Source organism: Diabrotica undecimpunctata, chromosome 2 (genome assembly GCF_040954645.1).
Source record: "Diabrotica undecimpunctata isolate CICGRU chromosome 2, icDiaUnde3, whole genome shotgun sequence".
NCBI lineage: Eukaryota > Metazoa > Arthropoda > Insecta > Coleoptera > Chrysomelidae > Diabrotica > Diabrotica undecimpunctata.
Window position 1 is genome coordinate 130,431,453 of NC_092804.1, and position 20,376 is coordinate 130,451,828.

Genomic DNA, 20,376 nt, shown 5'->3' on the forward strand with positions numbered 1-20,376 from the left:
ATTCAAGCTTTTGAATACAATAAATAATAACTTTTACTATTATTTTATTTACCTTTTTCTTTATCTGTCCATTTCCACCAAATATATAACCAGACATAAAGTAGTTATGACACAAAACGACTTTTGTTTTTTGATTTAATAAAATCATGGGTTGAGAATAGTTTTAAGAGTTTAGATGAGGCTAGGCTAGGCCGGGTTTGATTAATTTTTAAAGACAAAGCTTTAAATAACAAACAGAGTCACTTTGTAAAATTAACCGAAAAGAAGGAGAGATCTAGCGATAAGCGATGAGTTCTGAACTCAACGTACAGGGTGGCCTCCTCGGCTGAAAGAAGAGATCTAGCGATAAGCGACCAGTTCCCACAACCGTCCGGTCATTATTGATAACTTATTCATGAAATATATTACGTTATACAGGTAACAAACAACGGTCATACAGGTGACAAACAAACAGGTGAAAACTCTTCTTCGTGACAGAAGAAAAAATATAGAGATAAGCGACCACTTCTTGCAACCCTCTGGTCATTGTCGATCACTTCTTTAAAAAAGAAGAAGAGATCAAGTGATAAGTGAACGCTTCTTACAACCCTCTGGTCATTAAGGCACTTATTTTTTACTTCTTCAGCGATCCAAGTTCAACACAAGGCATCTACACCTTCCACATCGAAGAATTAGATGGATAGGTTACCAAAGTGACCCAGTACCCCGCGGGCGTAATACTTACAAATACTACGACTCTATATTAATGCGATCCATAATTCTTCCCGAGTATTAAATCTTGCGATCTTCTACTTGTGTTTTCTCATGATTTCAATACGCATTTTCTTCATCTTCTGTATTGCATTATGAATTTTTCCTGCCTCTGTATAAGGTGGTGTTTATATGCACTCTCATTTTACACTATCTTTTGGTACTTAAAATCGTCCCACACCTGAGATACGATTCAAGGAGTTACTCTGGATTTATTTTGGTATTGAGCATTGCCATGATTGATAGGGTATATCGCTGTGAATTCTTTAATGGGGTCTTTGCCCTACTACTGCTTCCTCATTCTTTTGCCGTTGACCAAATTTTTGGTTCATCGACTTTTGGCATCGATTTCTTAACCTCACGACAAAAGGATGCCCTACTACTTAACAGGTCATCCACCAATAGTCGTTGGTCAGTAAATGCGGGATTGCTTATATAGGCAATCACTAGGTGAAACATAAAACCTGTACACACAAAACATTTTAGAAACATTTTGTTACGGTTTATTATTGACAGATACGTCAAATTCAATTAAAATAATATTTTGCTTTGGTGTTTTAAAATTTTTAAAGAACACTTAAAATCAAAGTGACAATAAAAATTGTTTATCCAACATTAAGAATGAATGAGTTATATTGCGAAATTAATTTCTTGGTTCAAACGATTTAAAATTTTCCCTTTCAAGATATTCATTTTTCACTTCCGTCTGCATATATTTTTTTTCAAAACAAACATTTTAACATTTCATTTCTTGTGATATTAAATAATCGGTTTAACAGTTCAAAGGTCCTGTATTCTGAGCCCAAGTCAGAAGTTGAACTTCCATTTTTTTTATTAAAAAATTAGATCGTAAAGGTATAGAATACAACTCATGTGTGAAGAGAATATTATGTAATCGTTAAAAGTATGGTACCAGCTTAACCCGTTCATGACCAGTTTTTATGATAAATCTATTACCCTCTTTACCCACCTTTTATGTAATATAACGTTACGTTCCATATGTCATTTTCTTGAATTGATTTCCATCTACATTTTCACCCAACGTTACATTCTACCTAAACGCTTTTATCAAGATTAATTTAAATACCAGTGCGTCTCTGGCATTATCAACGGTTGCCAATACCAACCTGACGGCGCAAGATCGCCATCGCCATCGCCGTCAAATCAAAAAAGAGTTTTCACTTTGTTGATAGATCAGGTCATCGCTGAAGCATATCTCTGTTTAAATTTCACTTTGAAATTGAAAGTTTTTCGCGACTCGTGCGTGGCTCAATTTTAAAATTACGGATCAAAGGGTTCTTAAAGTTTGGTTTTAAACTTTTCGGATCTTCTCAAGTAAATAATACGATTGTGAAATGTGTTAATAATTAAAAATGTTAAGAAGTTTTTTTGCGAAGTCAGGAACTTGTGACAAGTTGCTATGTGAATAATATAAAGTGATAAATATCAACTAAGGAAACTAGGTTTAAACAAAGAATGTATACATATGCATATATGTATATATGTATATATATATATATATATATATATATATATATATATATATATATATATATATATATATATATATATATATATATAACGAAATATGTCCTATGAAAATTTAACGAAACTATTCTTAACTAATTTTAATTTAGCTGTTTTTATTTATTTTAATTATAATATACAATAGAAAATGAGGTAAAAGCATTTTTTGGATGGCATGGATTTTCCTGAAAATTAGTATAATACCCCACACGACCCTCATACTTCAAAAGCTATAGTATCTTGATGTGTGCTTGTTGCTATTTGGGAGTACAAACTACCATCGTTGTATGAAAAATATTCAAAAAGTCCAGATTTACCTATTTTAGAGACTTAATTCATATTCAGATATGTTGAATATTGTTCCCTTTAAGTTTTTTAATATAATTTATGAAATTAAATTACTTTTCCATTCTTAAAATACTTAAAAACTATTACTTCATTACCGCACTAATATGGAAAAAATTGTTTAGATGCTTAAAATGGACATTTGGTTTATTCACAACAGATTATATTTCTTTTATTATTTATTAGATAATTTATTATTTATGAAAAATTTGCTACCCTTAAAAACCACTCCTTACGATAAAATAAAGAAAAAATCTATTATTAAAGGCTTAACTTTAAAAAGATTTCAAACGTATTATTATTATATTGTTACTTTCTAATCCCAAGAAAAACCCTTAGAAGACCTTTCCCTTATAAAAATTTTTCCCTTATGCAAAATTTTTTGTATGAAAAATAGCGTATGAATTATACATTACACAATGATAAAATTAGTTTTCTTAATTTATTTTTAATATTTTTAAAGAAAATATACTTACATAAATCACTTTAAAAAGTCTCTAAACTATACAAAGATGGTAATTTACCTATTCCGAAAAATTTAACCAAAAAAGTGCTTTTTGTTATTTTATGTCATACTACACTGCGCTCCAAAATTAACGTATAATTTTAAAATTATTATTTTGAGTTGTAATGAAAAAATTTTTGTTTGTTCTTTTTTGGTTTAATGTTGTTTTAGAACATCTTAAATAAAAAACTTTTCTTTTTTTACAAAAAATGTATTGTAATTAACAATATAAGATCATAAATCTAAACATCTAGACAAACAACTGATCTAAACAAACTAACATTATAAATTATTGACGAAATTGATATTTTTAAAGTTGAAGAAAATACTAGTACCGTGTACTAGTATCGAGTATTGTCTCCTCTGGCATTTATTACTGCTAGACAACGATCTCTCATACTGAGAATAATCGTTCTGATTTCTTCTTGATCAATTTTATCCCAAATTTCAACCAACCACAAAAACAGTTCGTCTAATGTGTTTGGTGCATTAGGTAGTTGCCATAGTCGTCTGCCTATGATGTCCCAAACATGTTCTATTGGGTTGAGGCCAGGACTTCTCGCAGGCCAATCCATGGCAGGAATTTTAACCTCCTGACGTTACTGCTACACAATTCTTGCCGTGTGTGGTCTGGCATGATCTTGCATAAGCATGAAATTATCCCCAATAAATGGTGCAAATGGCACGACATGCTCTTTTCTAAAATGTCTGTTATATACCTCTGCGATATAAGCCGACCGCGATCTATTCTAACTAATTCCGTACGAGCCTCTAAATTAATCCCACCCCACACCATTACCGAGCCGCCGCCATACTGTACAGTCCCTACAGTGTTACACTGTGCGTAGCGTTCCACAGGCCTTCTATACACTCGGTTTCTCCTGTCATCAGAAAAAAGACAGTACCTGGATTTATCGCTGAACAATATTCTTCCCCAATTGTCATTATTCCAATCAACATGTTCACGAGCAAAATTCAATCTTTGCCTTCTATAGTCTCTGGTCAATAATGGGCCAATTGGTGCCCTTCCAGGGTGTAGGTCGTTTTCGGCAAGTCTTCTTCTAATCCTATTTTGGCTGTTTCTAAAGTTATACCGATCCAAAAATTCATTTTGTAGAGAAGTACAGATAACAAACCTTTGTCTCAGTGTACCAAGTGTCAAAAACCGGTCTTGATTAGGAGTTGTAACCCTTCTATGGCCTTGACCGGGTCTTCTCGAGTTACTTCCAGTAGCAGAAAAACGTGTTAACACTCTTGAAATGGTTGACTGGGTGAAGTTAAAACGTTCAGCGAGTTCTACTTGAGTATATCCTTCTTCGCGAAGAGTAACAATTCTAAAACAGTCACTTTCTGACAAATTTCGATTTTCTTGCTGCTGGTGGTTCATTTCAAAGAAAAACACTTAATAAACTTGAAAAACTCCCTTTAAACGTTCAGCACAACGTAATCCAACCCAACTAAATTCGAAATAAAATGAAGCACAATTAGCATGTTTTTAATTTTTTTGCAAAAAAATGGTAAAAACATCAGCGTTTTTTACCGTTCTTTCGATAAATTTTACAATATACCGAGAGTAACAATAATATATTAGCATAGAAATCGAAACATTAAAATTATTTGATTTACCAGGGTTTTATAAATTATGCGTTAATTTTGGAGCGCAGTGTAGTTTATTATAGTGTTTTTATTGCTTAGTTACCAACTCGTAATAGTGTACTTTATGCCCGCGCGGGCATAAAGTGTACTTTATAGCCCGCACGGGCGTAAACATACAAACAAAAAGATAACTTATTAGAAACATCTTTATTTAACAACATTTCAAATTGGCAATGTTAATATTCTTATTTACGGGTAAAGTCTTCATTACCATTGAATATTTGGACCACAGGGAACTCGGAGAAAATATTTCGGCGAAATCGGCAAAGTATACAAGTAGCACAGTTTCACTAATGTGTTCTACATGGTTTTCTGTCATCCAGTGCTGTAACTTTTCATATTCCTTGTCGTAGGCATCTCTCGACTTAAGTGGTGGTAACTTTTGCGTTGCTTTTTCCGATTTCTTTATAAAATTTGGTTAGGGATCTCAAAAATATCTTGCATTTTCACGGTTTTAGTTTTACACGTTTGACAGCATTTCCGTAGCGTAGCAACATAACACGGACAATGTCTACTAGTAAATATTATTGTCAAAATGAAACCGAATTTTTGGATTTTTTAGAACATATTTATTTATAGATGCAATAACGAACTGGTATGACATACAAGTTTGTATGCACCGCGGGTATTAATAGATGTATATGCACTCGGGCAACTTACATCGTCGCCCTCTGAGCAAAAACATCGATTTAATACCCTTGGTACATAAATAACTATTACTATAACTTTTTTATGGAAGGAACAAAGAGGAGAGGTAAATCAATCAAGGATACGATTGTTTCAGGACATAGAGGGGAATTTGAGGGCGGTAGTTTCAGGCAAAAAAGATGTGGTGAAGAAAAATGGGAACTATAGTTCGCGAATTTTGGAAGAGAATAAAACCCATCACAGGTTGTGGTGCTCAATATATATAGCGGTATTTAACAGTCTGTAGACCTAAAGGTGGGTTTTATTACTCTTTATCTAACTAAATAGGTGTAGACAGTAACCGTAATCCCTCGATATAACAATATATATATATATATATATATATATATATATATATATATATATATATATATATATATATATATATATATATATATATATATATATATATATATATATATATATATATATATATATAGTAAACTCTTAAATATTGGGGAAATCTGCAAGAAATACTCTAATGTGTATCAATTGTTTCGCCGAACGTTTTCGCCAAAGAGAATTAATTTGGCTTCTTCAGGGCTGAAAGAGAATAAATTATAATTAGCTACCATATATTATCTATTAAAACATTATTGATCTTACCGTAACTTAGAATTGTAGAGTTAGAATATTAAAAAACTTTGCTAGTAACATAGTGGTGTTTTTTGTTACTATGTGCAAAAAAAGTTTTTTATAAGGATTGAAATGTATGATAGCTTTGAACTTGACACGCAAAGGCTTACCCAAGGTTAATCGAAAAACCCAATGCAACTATATATATATATATATATATAAATGTTTTGGATGGGTTGAAGTCAATAAAACTATAACTTATTAACTATTTATTATCTCGAGCTTTTAATTGTGTTTACAATTATTATCAAGAGCTGCTAAAAAAGACAAAATATCTTACAAAGTTGAACTAAGTAGAAAGAAAAAAATTTTTGTTAACTCACGAACTAAAATTAGTTTGGTAAATAAAATTGCTGCTAATACATCTCAAAAAGAATTAATACAAAAATTTCCTAATCTAATAAATGCTTTTCTGAAATTTTAGTATAATTTTGAAAACATTTTTTTAACACAAAAATAATTGAATTTATAAATAATTTTCTGTCATATGCAGTTGCCTCTTCTAAGTCTCTTGCCGCCATTGATTCATCAATATCGTTGCGCCAACTTCTCCGTGGTCGTCCTCTCTTTCTTCTTTCAGGAGTGATCCATTCCAGTACTCTTCTAGGCCATCTGTACTCTGGAATTCTTTTAACCGAACCGAACCGAATGTCCGAACCAGATTATTTGTTTTCTTTCTATGTCATCATTGATATTTCGCTCCATTTTCATTTCGTTTCTTATTTGTTCGTTTCTAACTCTCTCCAGTTTCGATCTACCGCAGCTTCGTCTCAGATAATCCATTTTTGTCGTCATAAGTTTGTTTCTATTAGCTTTGGTGACGTCCCATACTTCCGAACTGTAAAGTGTAATACTTTGGACTATACTACCGTAAATGTGTTTTTTGGTTTCTCGTCGAATTATTTTTTGCCAGCGAAGAGAGTTTAAGGCACGGGTCGCTACTCCGCCCTTGTTTATTCTTTCCCTGATTTCATCTGCGCTATCTTCTTGTTGAAAATGATTCCCAAATATTTGCAGGATTGCACGCCTTTGATTTTGTCGTCTTCCAAGACTAGGTCACATATTTCATCTGTTCCCACTGAGATATATTCACATTTAGTCATATTCATGTTTAGATCTGCTACCTTATATTATTCTTGCAGTTTTCTTACCGTATAGCTAAGATCGTAGCTGTCTTCGGCAATTACTACCTGGTCATCCGCAAAGAAAAGTGTATATAGCGTGTTTTCTTCCACCGTTATTTCCATGTTTCTACATTTTTTCACCCATTTTACTAAGGATCTGTCCAAATAGACTTTAAATAAGGTAAGTGACAGACAGCAGCCTTGTCTTAGTCCCTTTGTTGTTTGAAAAGGAGAGGTGATTTCTTGTCCCATTTTAATTCTTGCAAAGTTTTGTTCGTAGTATTTTTGAGTGGCGTTAATAAGAATTGGGTTTATTTTCCCATAAAAGTTACCCATTTCTATCCATAGTTGGGAGATCGGTACACTGTCATATGCTTTTTCCAAATCTATTAAAGCTATATGGGTTTCTCTATTTCTCTGCACTCGTTTTTCCATTGTAATTTTTAATGTGAAAATATTATCCATAGTGGAGCGTCCGGCCCTAAATCCCGCTTGTTCTTCGGGTTGTTTGTCTTTATTATCATTTTCTATCAAGTTTCGTAGTACTTTTGAGTATATTCGGCCTATAGTGGCAATCACTGCGATTCCTCTATAGTTTTTAGGATCCGTCTTTGTGCCTTTCTTGTGTATTGGAGAGATATACGATTGTCTCCATTCTTCTGGAACTTCTTCTCCGTTTAAGCATCTTTCAAATAATTTTCGGATCATTTCAAACAGTTTTGATGATCCATACCTAATCAACTCTGGATGTATTCCACCTGGACCTAGAGATTTTCCTTATTTCATTCCCTTAACTGCTTCTTTCATTTGTTCTATTGATATTTCTACTCTTCCTTCTACTTCCACTTGTTTATTTGTCTGTTTAAACCTTTCTCTTCTCTCTGTTAATAAGTTCTCAAAATGCTCTACCCATGTATTCTCTGGTATTCTATTTATTATGACTTGATTTTTTGTCGTTGTTCTCATCGTTTTTATAGTTCTCCAGGCTTCAGAGCTCTTTGTCCCTGCTATATGGTTGTCTAGGTATTGGCATTTTTGTTCCCATGCACTATTTTTCTTTTTAACCACTTCTCGTTTGACTTCTTTATTCAAGTTTTTATATTGTTGTTTTGTTTGTTCGTCTCCCTGTTGTAATAACTTTTGATATACTTCCTTCTTTCTTTTTATCTTTTCTTCCACTTTTTATCCCACCAATCTGGTTTATCTACTCTCCGTACCTGTGACAGTTCATCCGTTCATGCAGTTTGTTATATGCTCATATTCATCCGTCGTTGATCTGTGTGATTCCTGTAGTTTTTGTGTTAGTCTCCAGGAGTAAACTAACTGTGTGCTCTCGTTATCTAGATTGTCTAAGGTGTACGTAGTTCTTTCTATTTTTTCTCTGTGTTCTTTGTTGATGTCTGTATCGTTCCTGTCTACGAATGGTGTATATATTTTTCCTATTATCAACCAGTGGTCCGAGCCGCTCTCGGCTCCTCTATTCACCTTTACGTCCTGTACTCTTGACTTAGTTTGTTGTCTTGTTACAAAATAATCTACTATCGATTTTAGACCTCTTGTGTGCTGATACCAGATGTATTTATGTATGTTCTTGTGGGCGAACAAACCATTCAAAATCTTTAACTCATATTGTTGGCATATATTTATGAGTCTTTCTCCGTTGTTGTTAACAGTTTCTTCTCTATGCATGCCTACCACTTTACTTTGTACTTGTTTACCTACTCTGGCATTAAGGTCTCTTCCGCATATATTCTCATGGCTGTTAGGAATTTCGTTCAGGATTTTTTTAAAGTCTTCTTCAAAAGCTTCCTTTTCTTGCACTGAGTAGTCCTCATTTACGGCATATATCCTCAGAATTGTTATTTGTGTTCCTCTTATGAGAATCGTCACTTTAATAAAACGTTCGTTGTATGCTTTCCAAGATTTAATATATTTTTTGAATTTCTTGTGTACAAATATTGATATCCTTGCCCTTGCTCTTTAATCCTTTCCCACTCCTGAGAAGAAATGTACATAGTCTTTTAATTTTTCGCTTCCATTTCCTTTTTCCTTGGTCTCAGAGAGAATGGCTATATCTAATTTTCGATTTACGAATTCCTGCATAATTTCTTGTTGCTTGTTCTGGATTCCCTGTATATTCCAGATTCCGTAATTTATGGTCCATTTTCATTGCTGTTTTTGTCTACTGTAATTTGCGTCCGGTAACCGAGGCTCATTGGGTTTTTTAGCACTGTAGAATTTTCACAAGTGTAAGGTCGCTGGCCTTACGACTTAACCCCCATCCTTGGAGGACCAAATTTTCTGTTGGGGTTCATTCCCCTGGCCGATATGTTCCAGTTTTTAGGCGCAAAAAACTCGCCTTTTACCCTCTCTCGTCTGCTATTTCTTTAACACCTTTATAAAATCTAAGTTTATTTTCGGCAAAAAAAAATTGCTTACGAAAGCTGGACTCTTTACCTTTAAATCTCATCTTGATTTTTGTCCGTAAAGCAATTGAATCAAAAGATATCGAATTTTTACCATCGAGCTGATACAAATTTTATTGAACAGTGATTTCGACAAAATCGACAGTCGCTTTAAGCGTTATTTCTGAGAGAACGGTTCATTCGACACAAAAATAACTAATGAACATTTTTGTTTAAAATTATCTCAGCTGTATTTTTCATTTAAAACATTTTTTTCTACGGCGTACGGATTTTTAGAAAATCAAATTTTTTGCGTTTTTATCCGAGGTAAAGTGGTAAACTTTTTTGCATCTTTTTTGGGATCCCAAAATTATTATTCTCCGCAAAATTCAGCTTGTTCTTATGATTTTTAGAGGTTGAGTGGCATTTTCGTCTCTGATGACTGGAGTACAATTTAAAAGCGTGTTTTTTGGCAAAGTTTGTATTTTATTTTATATGAATTTCTTTTGTTTGTGTTATCAATTAAGTGCTACTATATAATATAATCATATATAGCCATATAAACTGTTTCGAAAACTCTACCAATATTATTTTTTATACAAATTACTACCTAACGATCATATATTTTAAAAAGCTAGAGTGTAATATTAACCTATTAATCTTACCAACTAAAACCTTTAACTAAATTGATGCATATCTCTCATAAACGTGACATAAAAATCTATATTTTTAATATACGAGTAATATCAGTCATTACTTTACCTATGCCAACAAAAATTAAAAAAAAGAAGTTGTCATTTTGTTAAAATAAATTGTCAGTTTTTCTTGCAACGTTTTAATTTAATTATGTTTATGATTATGACAAAATCCAGAGAATAATGAGAATAATAGAGAAGTTGCGCTGGAGTGGTCAATCTGTCATTCCATATTACTGAAAAAGGCACGTAGAAGCGTCCAAGATTCCATAAGAAGTGAAAGACAGGATTAAAAATATTTTACTAACGTTTCGAATCTTTCATTTTTATAACGATTTTCGACCTGGAATTATAATTTATAATTACATTGACATATTATTAATTAAAACGATTATTATTGTCTAATAATATAATAATTACAAAAGTAAAACTGTATATATACCAACTTTATCTTGGGAACTACAACAAATAAAGTTGCGGAAAAAATCTCATAAATAATTCGATCAACAATCGAACACATTTGTAAATAATACAAATGAATTTTTTGGAAAAATATGACACAATTCGCTCTAACCACAGAATACTAATTATTTATTTTGTACCCTAACTTTAAATATACATTTCAAAGCTTAATTTATAATACATCAAGTTGCTCTAGCTTTTTTTCTTCTTTTAAATGTTATTAATCATAGAGAGCACTACTGAATCTTGTCAAACTCATACAGCTACAATCTATGCAACTTTTTCCTAAATTGAGTGCATGAGGGCTCGTTCCTGTAATTAGTAATAACTTATACTGCTTATTGTATTTACTAGTTATTTACAGATCTGCAAATTTTTCGTCATTTTCTCAAACAATTTAAATATAATGGTATGTTGTTAGCATTACTTGAATAGCGACAATTGTTTAAAATTACGGTAAAAGCTGCTTATTGATAGCAGTCACTTCGAATTATAAAAATTGGTTATTTAGTGTCTATATTGGGTTAGGTTTAATATGAGTTTAGCTTAGCCACCCTACCATCGCTATATTCGTGACCCTCCAATTATAAAACTTGCTGGACCCTGGTCTTCCTGGCCTGAAAGGCATACGACCGTAAGCGACTCCACTGCCCCTACGAGTCTGACACCAAAATGAGTGTGAGCGATGATCTCTCCTCTACCACTCTTAAATCTCCAAGGTGGGTACGTACCGAGACACCGGCGCCCCTATTGGTGGTGCGGGCCGAAAGAGGTACTTACGGGCTCAGCTCGTTCAACCTCACCTGGTTCTTATGGAATGAGAGTAGAGTGGTCCCACGAGAGTTTCGTCTCGGATACTAGAAATGTAGACCGGTGACCGTGACGCCTAAGCGCCCCGAGTGCGTTGCTACAGACCCGACACCTCAAGCGACGGCTCTCTACCTCTCGATTTCTACCCATTAGTCGCCTCTTATGACAGGCAGGGCTTTCTATCCTTGGCCGTATTTTTATCTCCGCGAGCTGAACAGAGAGTCACCCTACCAGTCGACCTAAGAACCCGAAATTTAGTTGTAGAAAGCCTTTTTATTCCAGCCTTTCAAATAAAGACTATTATGGCCTGTAATGACACTTCAACGAAGTCGTAAGGCTCAAGTTCATAATGCTTAAATGTATTGAGCCTTATCCCATCCGACGCTGAGCAGTTTTATATAAAGTGTTCCGCCCTGTCGTCTTTAGCGTGATAAAATCTGCAAGTCGCACATTCTCCGCACAGTCTGATTCTATTTATGTGCCCTTAAAGTGACAGTTTGCTGTTAGGAGACTCACTATAGTAGGCGATCTTTGGATGTCTTCTTTTAAGGTTCATGAATAAAAGTATCAAATATTTGATTTGTTCGTAACAGTGATTACGTTTCATCCGTTCCAACGAGTCCGGTATCGTTCTTTTAACTGTGCTTGTTGCCATGACAACGAAAGGTTTTGTGCCTATAAATGTTTCCTTTTCCTTTCCCTGGTAAGTAGGTCCCCTTTTTCGTTCCCTTATAATCCGTATGTCCAGGACCTAAAGTAAACTTACCTTGTTACTTTTTCTGATCCGAATCAGATTGTGATTAGTTACAAAGACAAGACAGTTACAAATCAACTTGGAGTTAATTTGGTTGGATTCCAGTGCCTTTAATGCGAATTATCTGAAATAATGTTTATATATCTGTCCCTGCAGTTCCTCTTTATTAGTTCCTATAGGCATATCTCTATAACATAAATTTCTACTTGGAAGATAGTGGAGTGATTATCTAGGCTTTCACTAAGGCTTAGCTTGGTTTCCCTGCTTATACTTTAGCTCCAACTCTTTTATCGGTTTTAGAGCCGTATGTATATCAGTATTGATCTGCCGTGATAAGATTCATTTTATTTGATTTTCACTGGTCCCTTTCTGAAAAGACGACGGTTAATAACTTTTCAAATTTATATTTAGGTTGCGTTGCTTCTGGTTCCATTTTCAACCCTAAATGATTTTTTATTATCTCTCCAGATTTGATCCCGTTATCCTTTTGTCCTGCCCTCTTGCATCTTATCTGCCTTCTGTATGCTCCTACCTCCGCTTTCTTCTCCATTCACATATGTAATAGAGGAAGGTAAGTATGACCTCCGTGAAGGCGATTTGAGTAGTAGACAGCGCTCCTGTTAGATTGAGCATTGTTTGTTATTAAAACTTGCCTTCTAGATAATACTTCGTGCTCTCTTCATATAATAAAAACTCTTTTAACTTATCCTCTGTACGCTTTTTGTCGCTATCGTTCTACTTTTTTTATAATCTGGTACTTCAAGTCTTTTTAACTAAGCATACGCTTTATTTTTCCCAGTTCTTGTTTGTTTGTGACAAACACTATCTCGTAGAGAGCAGCCTTTGTGTACAGTCTTCGTGACAACCAGTAAATAAAGTTGGTAATTTGACTTTAGTCCAGTTCTCTTTCGTTTAGTGCCAGTTTCTGCTATATCTTTTGAATGGAATTTAGACGTTTCTGAAATTTGAGAAGTTTGAATTATCCATTCTTAGAATAAACAACACATTTTTTGACCACAAAGACCAACACAAATATACATATAATAACACCCGTGGACAAATATCTATGATAGATTATGTTATAACCAACAGAGATATACATCCATCGAAAATAATCGACGTAAAGTGACTCAACTCAGCAGATGTAGGTAGCGACCATAGCCTAGTATTATGTAAAATAAGAATCATCCTGAAATACTTCCTACCCAAGAGAGCGGCGCCAATACAAACAAAAAAACAAAGTCGAAGGACTAAATACGGAATCCCCGGAATACTTATACAGGAAAAGAATATCAGAAAAAATCGCTGGGAATGAAATATTAGAAAACGGTAACATCAAGGAAAGCTGGGAATACTTTAGTCAGACAAATAAAAAAGGAACACTGACAGAGTTTCTCAAAACAGATGGAGCACGACTTCTATGGAACACAAAAATAAATATGGAGAATTATCAGAGGACAAAGAAAAGAGATAAACGAACTAATAAAAACGAAACATATTCAGACGGAAAAATGGGTAGACTACTTTCGATCCTTATTTGCTAAAGGTGACGATAATAAACCACCAACACCGGAGGTGACGACAAACAAAGAAATAAATATTGAGGAGGAAGCGATAAAGGAAGCATTCAGGAAATAAAAAAATATAAAATCAACAGGAGAGGACAGAATACCGAACGAACTCCTAAAGTACGGAGAACCAGATCTGACCAAACAACTATTAAGACTAATCCAAAAAATAATAGAACAAAACAGAATTCCTCAAGAATGGAGATCAAGCATCCTAATATCTCTCTTCAAGAAGGGAGACAAATCTAATTTGTTAAACACAACACTAAAATTAACAACCAAAGTGATAACAAATAAACTGAATAAAATTATAACACTAGCAGAAAAACAACAAGGTTTTAGGTTGTAAAGATCATGCACCGACGCTATATTTATAATGAGACAAGTGCAAGAGAAATCATTAGAATACAACAAACCGGCATATCTATGTTTTGTAGACCTTAAGAAGGCATTTGACGAGACCAAATTAAAAGACGTTATCCACTTATTGTACGCAAGAGAGATACCTCTACGAATAATCAAAACGATCGAAAATATCTATCAAAACAACACAATAAAAGTAAAAGTAGTAAAAGTAGAACCGAAACGATGGAACGACAACTTACTGGAGGCACATTGAAAAAGAGACAGAGTCATGTCTATATAAAAAGAAGAAGAAGAATTTTCCATGTGGTCAAAATGTAAGTATATCTTCCACGTATGTAATCTACATTTTTTGTTCTGAAACTGTTTTCTCTTGTGGCATGTCTAAGTTAAATATTGCGTTTATACGAGATTAAGCCACACAATTGACTGTAATGATAAGTACATATTTAACTAAAAAATTTGAGGTTTCGATTTCAACAATCTTTCTAAACAAAGAATATTTAAGAATTTTGTAAAAGTATATAATTGCCAAAGTTATAGACGGGGTTACGTAGTTTCAGAAAATTGAAAATTGACACACTTGGCAGTAGTGTTTTTGTCCAAAAGCCATGCTTTGACTGAAAATATATGAGGGTCGATTTGTGCCCCATGAGTGTATAATCATGGCTGTTGGCCTATAACACCACTGCAAGTATGCCAGTTTTCAATATTTTTTCAATTTTGTGAAGTGACATTACCTCGTCTACACCTTTGACAGTTATACACTCTTTTTAACAAAAATGTAAAATTTTTTTATTTAAAAATGTACTTATCATTACAATCAATTGTGGCTTAATTAGTAGCTAAAATCATTGGGTTAATTGGGTTTAATTGTTGGTTTTTTTCTCGAGGACGTATTTTATTTTTGCCAGTTACTGTTTGTTATAATAGAAGTGTTAACAACCCCTCCTACTTGTCCTGAATAATAGAAAGAAATCGTTTACATACATGTCTTTGTGGATTAGTTTGCGGCAAACAGTATGTCCTAGTGAGCCGTCTCTACATTTAATGATTATGACTTTTAAAAAAGTTAGCTATTTGACTATATTCCAGTTTAAATCGGATTCTCTTAAATGTGGTTGGATTGTGAGGATATAGAATTCTCCGTTTCTTCAAATTTTTACTATATCTTCCACGTACCTAATCCATATTTCAAATTTGTCTTTTTCCAAGTCCATTGACAGATTTTAACATTCTGATCATTTTCAGGAATTAGTTGTTACCAACAAGCCTACTATTTTAAATAAAATGCGCTACAACACAAAAAGGCACACTATTCTGGAAGACCGGAGCTATAAATCTACAAAGTGAGATCTAACCACGTACTTGGAGAAGAGCAGTAAATAAACAATTTAGAACTATCAGCTATTTAGTAAAGACAGAAAGAGTCTTATCCCACGAAAAAATCTACCGAATATCGGAAGCTGCACGGTCTGCCTAAAATACACTAACGTATTGCTTATTTGAAATATTGTTAATATTTCAGCATATTCACGTATGCTGAATGAGCAGGAGGCTATGTAGAAAAATATAAGTTTTTTATGGTACAAAAAAATGATTTAGCTGCGTGTAATCACATCGAACAGTTCTTGAATATTACTAAATACACTAACAAATATTTAAGCTGATCCAATAAAAACATTATTATGGACCCGTATTATACTGGCTGTAACTATTTTATGAATTTTGTATGTAAAAAAAGGAAGTTTTTATAGTTAATTTAAACAAACGGCAAACAAATTTTTCACTTTAATATCCATAATTGGTTAAAATTGAACTTTCTTATCATATAGGTAATCGTAATTAGGTATACCTTGGCAACTAACCAAGCAAATTATTAAAATGATATGTAAAAATAGCGATAAGGTGTAATACGGCTACCACTAAGCTGATTAGACCACTTCCTTTGATTCATTCGTGTTGTGTATGTATTCGTCAAATAGTAGTCAAATGTGAAATTGAATTTACATCAAATTAGTGTTTTAGTCGTGTAAGATTGTGGTTTAGTGTAAATTAAGTGATATATATATATATATATATATATATATATATATATATTCAAAGGTATACTACAATTATCTAGTCTGCTTTGTTCAACGTTGCTTTTTGCTCTACCTTATAATATTTTTACTCTGTGGACTACTTGCCTCCATATTTCTCCATAATTAAAGAACTGCTCGATACGGTTTACAGTAGATATATTGAGAAATTTCTTCAAGCTTGTCTTCCTTTAATAATATTTATTTAACTTTTATCATTTTATGATGATACTTAGTAGTAACACATAAGAGTTCTGATATGTCTCTTCACTTATAAAGAGATATCCGCCCATTTTTCCTATATGTCCTTCTATTTAAATTTGGTTTTTTGTGAAAACTTTTGAATTATTTCTACGATTACCTCCTATTGGCTTGAGATTTGCAATTTTTTTATGAGAACCTATAGAGATCATAATTGTTGTAGTAGTTATATTTAGAGACAGAATGACATTTTATGCATTCTTGCCTTTTATATATTTTCTACAGCTGAGTCATCCACAAAAAGCGAAAGGTTTTAGTTTATATTTAATGGCCTCACTTCTTTTAGCTTTTCTTGCTGACAATTAGGATTTTCATAAACATTAGAAATACCTTCAAATTTGTTTATATCGTTTGCCAGAGAGTTAAGAATGAAACGCAGGATTGTAGTATATGATCAATACAAAACATTTTCTAAATTAATGAATATTTTAATTGGTCTTGTAATATGCAAATAGCAAGGTCCTGTTGTAGTAGATCAGCATACATGTTCATTGAATTTATTATCAGTTTTGTTGTGTCCTGATCCCATAGTTGTCTAAAATATTATATAGCAGTTGGAGGTGTATTCCCAAATTCAACTGAAAGGCTGGTCCAAGTTCCTGGCTTCCATAACCAATAAAATTAAATCACTCATCTAATGTACTAAAAATCACTATTTCATCATCATTACTACTCCTACTCCTAGTGTTAGGGCTATAACTTAAGTTACCGATATAATCACCATTACTATAAAAATAATCCATATAGGAGTCCTCATACTCGTCATATTTTCTTTAGAATTTATCAAAATTGATAAAATTTTTGAATTTCAAGAACATATTTCCAGAAACTTTTCACTTTTTCGATTATTGAAACAACCTAATAAACTTTGTTAACATATCCATTAATAAAAAATACTTACCCAACAATTCAACAAAATAATATATAAACTTTGTTATTATCAATACGATGTAAAACAAAAAAAAAACAAAATTTACTTTCGCTGCATCTAGCATTAAAATAATAATGAACTGAAAGTTGTTATATTCATGCACGTGCTTCAGTAAAAATATTTTTCGTATTTTTTTTACTCCCACTGGACCAGTAACCACATAGCTATTAATGTTAAGCACTTTAACACTTTCACTGCTAACTCTAAATTGCGACATTTGCCAGGAGCAGTAATGTTTTTTGGTGGTTGTGATTAGTGGTTAACGTCAGAATTCCTATTTTGTGTGTGACACAAAAAACATGATAACGCTTATGTGTTTTTGACTCCTGACTCCGATCGGCGTCATGCGCACCTTGTTAAAAATTCCTTGCTCAATGCTCAGCGACGCCAATCGAAGTCACATATATTTTAGCATCTTTCGAGAGAAATACATGTACTAAGTGCCAAGTATGGGATATACCTACCTGTCCGCTGTTAGATAAAGACAAAAAGCAACAACATGAACAAAATATTTTTATTATAAAAACAAATACAATATCTCTCCTACAAACTGAAATAATATCATTCGCGTCAGCAAAAAAACTATAAAAGCAGAAACAAAACTAACTAATTGCAAATACTATTACTCCGCATGGTCATTGTCGAAACATTCTTTACAGAATCCTGGTTTATTAGAACAAATTTCGCAATGGTGTGTAGTATATTTTCGTATCTTTTTTTGAGAACATATTTTGCAACGTTTCCTCTTGGTTTTTCCGCCGTCACATTTCAAATAAATTTTTGTCAGTACGTGCTTTTTCCGTTTCCTTGGTGGATTTGCTTTTGGTTCTTCTTTCATCAAAAGACTACCCAAAATTGATAATCTAAAATCGTATAGTGACATTGCTCGACCAGAGTATTGTTGAAACAATAAATAGGAATTAAGGAGCATCAGTTGCATATAATGGATTCCCAATTTTTTGTACCACCTTAAAGTTTTGCGTTGACTAGGATATTAAGCATTTAACTGATCCTGACGATCAGTACCACCCATATGCTTGTTATAATGAAAAATTGCAGCCGACTTTGTTCTTTCTCGCCCCCTATTGTAAACATACTCTATCATTTCTGCGTTAAGTTCGTTTATAATGAATAATACATCCCGTTTATTACGCCATTTTTCAGTTGTTACATTTTTATAATGTGACACTCTCCTTTTTTTAATTTTTTTTTTCAAAACAGTTACTGGATTATGCCTTCTTTTGACATTCAGGGTACCGCTACAGTATGTTCGACGAATCGATAGCTGCCGAGCCAATTCGAACGAAAAAATTATCCATATAAATGGAATGACCTGAGTCAAGAAAATTTTTTAATAATTCTTAAACAACTTTGGTCGTATGAACATTTTTTCCTAGATCATCTTATGCGCCTGTATAAACCAACGATTTCAAAAGGAGGCCGTTAGGTTCAGTCAACATATAGAGTTTTATACCGTATTTTCCCCGTTTGTTCTTTATATATTGACAGAAAACTAACCGTCCACGAAATAAAATCATTGATTCATCCAGAGATAGTTCCTTTCCTGTATAATAAATTAATTTCCATAATATTATTTAAAAAATCCACCATTGGTTTAATTTTCATTAGTCTATCTTTTGACTTTTCTCCGTAGGATGAGTTTTTCAAAAAATGCAAGCATCTGATTATCACTAAGACACGATCTCTTCCCATAAATGCCGAAAAACAAGTCAAATTGAACAAAGGGTGCTTCTTCTAATAGTCTTGTATTCTGTTGAGTCTGATAGTGCCCATATGCAGTACTAGACCTGCAAAGGTTAGTAACTCATCTTTTTCAAGTGATTTCCATCTGGTAATTCTCGAGTTTACTATAGTCCCTTCCTTGCAAAATATTTCTTCGGCATACCGGTTTGTTTCAGTTACGACCAAAGTTATTATTTAGTCGTTCAATAGTAGTAGAAAAGTAGGTTCCAGCAGTTGCTTTCTTTTAGTAAATTGAAACTTATTCATTTCGCCGGGACTGTTGGTCCACTGTGGTTCCGAAACCTCCTCTTGTCCCGCCTCTGCAACATCTTCATGTACCGTCCCAATCTCTTGATTAAATATACCTACAAAAAGGTTTTAATAAATAACACAAATATTGTAAGTATATCTACAATTTACTTTACCTGTTTCATCTAAATAGACTTCCTCCTTAGAATCGGTTTTTTCTATTTCAAAATTATCATCACTCGATTCAAACAAATCGCAATCGTGCTCATCATCACTGTTTTCCAAAGCAGCTAATAGCTCTTGTTCTGTAAGTCTATTTGGATTTCTATACTTTAATTTAGTTTTTCTATACTTTAAAATAGTAAAATCGAAAGAATTTTCATCGGTAGCTGATAGAAAAAGGCTTGAACTTGAATTTAAATACTTGATAATTACAAAAGTAATATCTTTTACTTGTATTTTTGAGCCTTGAAAATCGTCATTTTGCGTTTTTTTCATTAACAATTAATACAATATTTTAAAATAAAATAAGCCCAGCATTTGCGTCAGGAGCTAATAGAAGAAAGCTTAAACTTGAGCTTAGGCACTCGATGATTTCAAAAATAATATTTTTACTTGTGTTTTTGAGCATTGAAAATCGTAATTTTGCATTTTTTTGCAGTTTTAAATTATTTGTGACTCGAAAACGACCAACGTAAGAGAAAACATACCACAGATCTTTTTTTTTTATCATAATAATCTAAAAAACCTAAAATAATGAACCGAATCCTAAACTTAAGCAAGAAAAATGAATGGATGACAGATGACATCTTGAAATTAATGGA

The 20,376-nt window shown here is 33.0% G+C and overlaps 1 protein-coding gene across 5 annotated transcripts in view; it reads left to right on the forward strand.

The window, feature by feature from the left end:
• LOC140434875 (ras-related protein Rab-37-like) overlaps window positions 1–20,376 on the forward strand; it is a 258,107-nt gene that overhangs the window by 129,396 nt on the left and 108,335 nt on the right. Inside the window, exon 1 of one of the 5 annotated variants that reach the window (XM_072523469.1) lies at window positions 16,224–16,319. The exons of 2 other annotated variants lie outside the window; for them this stretch is intronic. The gene's annotated coding sequence lies outside the window, so the exon portion shown is untranslated. Of the gene's footprint in view, window positions 1–16,223; window positions 16,394–20,376 lie in introns of those variants that run through there. 2 more of the 5 variants (XM_072523468.1, XM_072523470.1) reach the window with 2 other exon arrangements.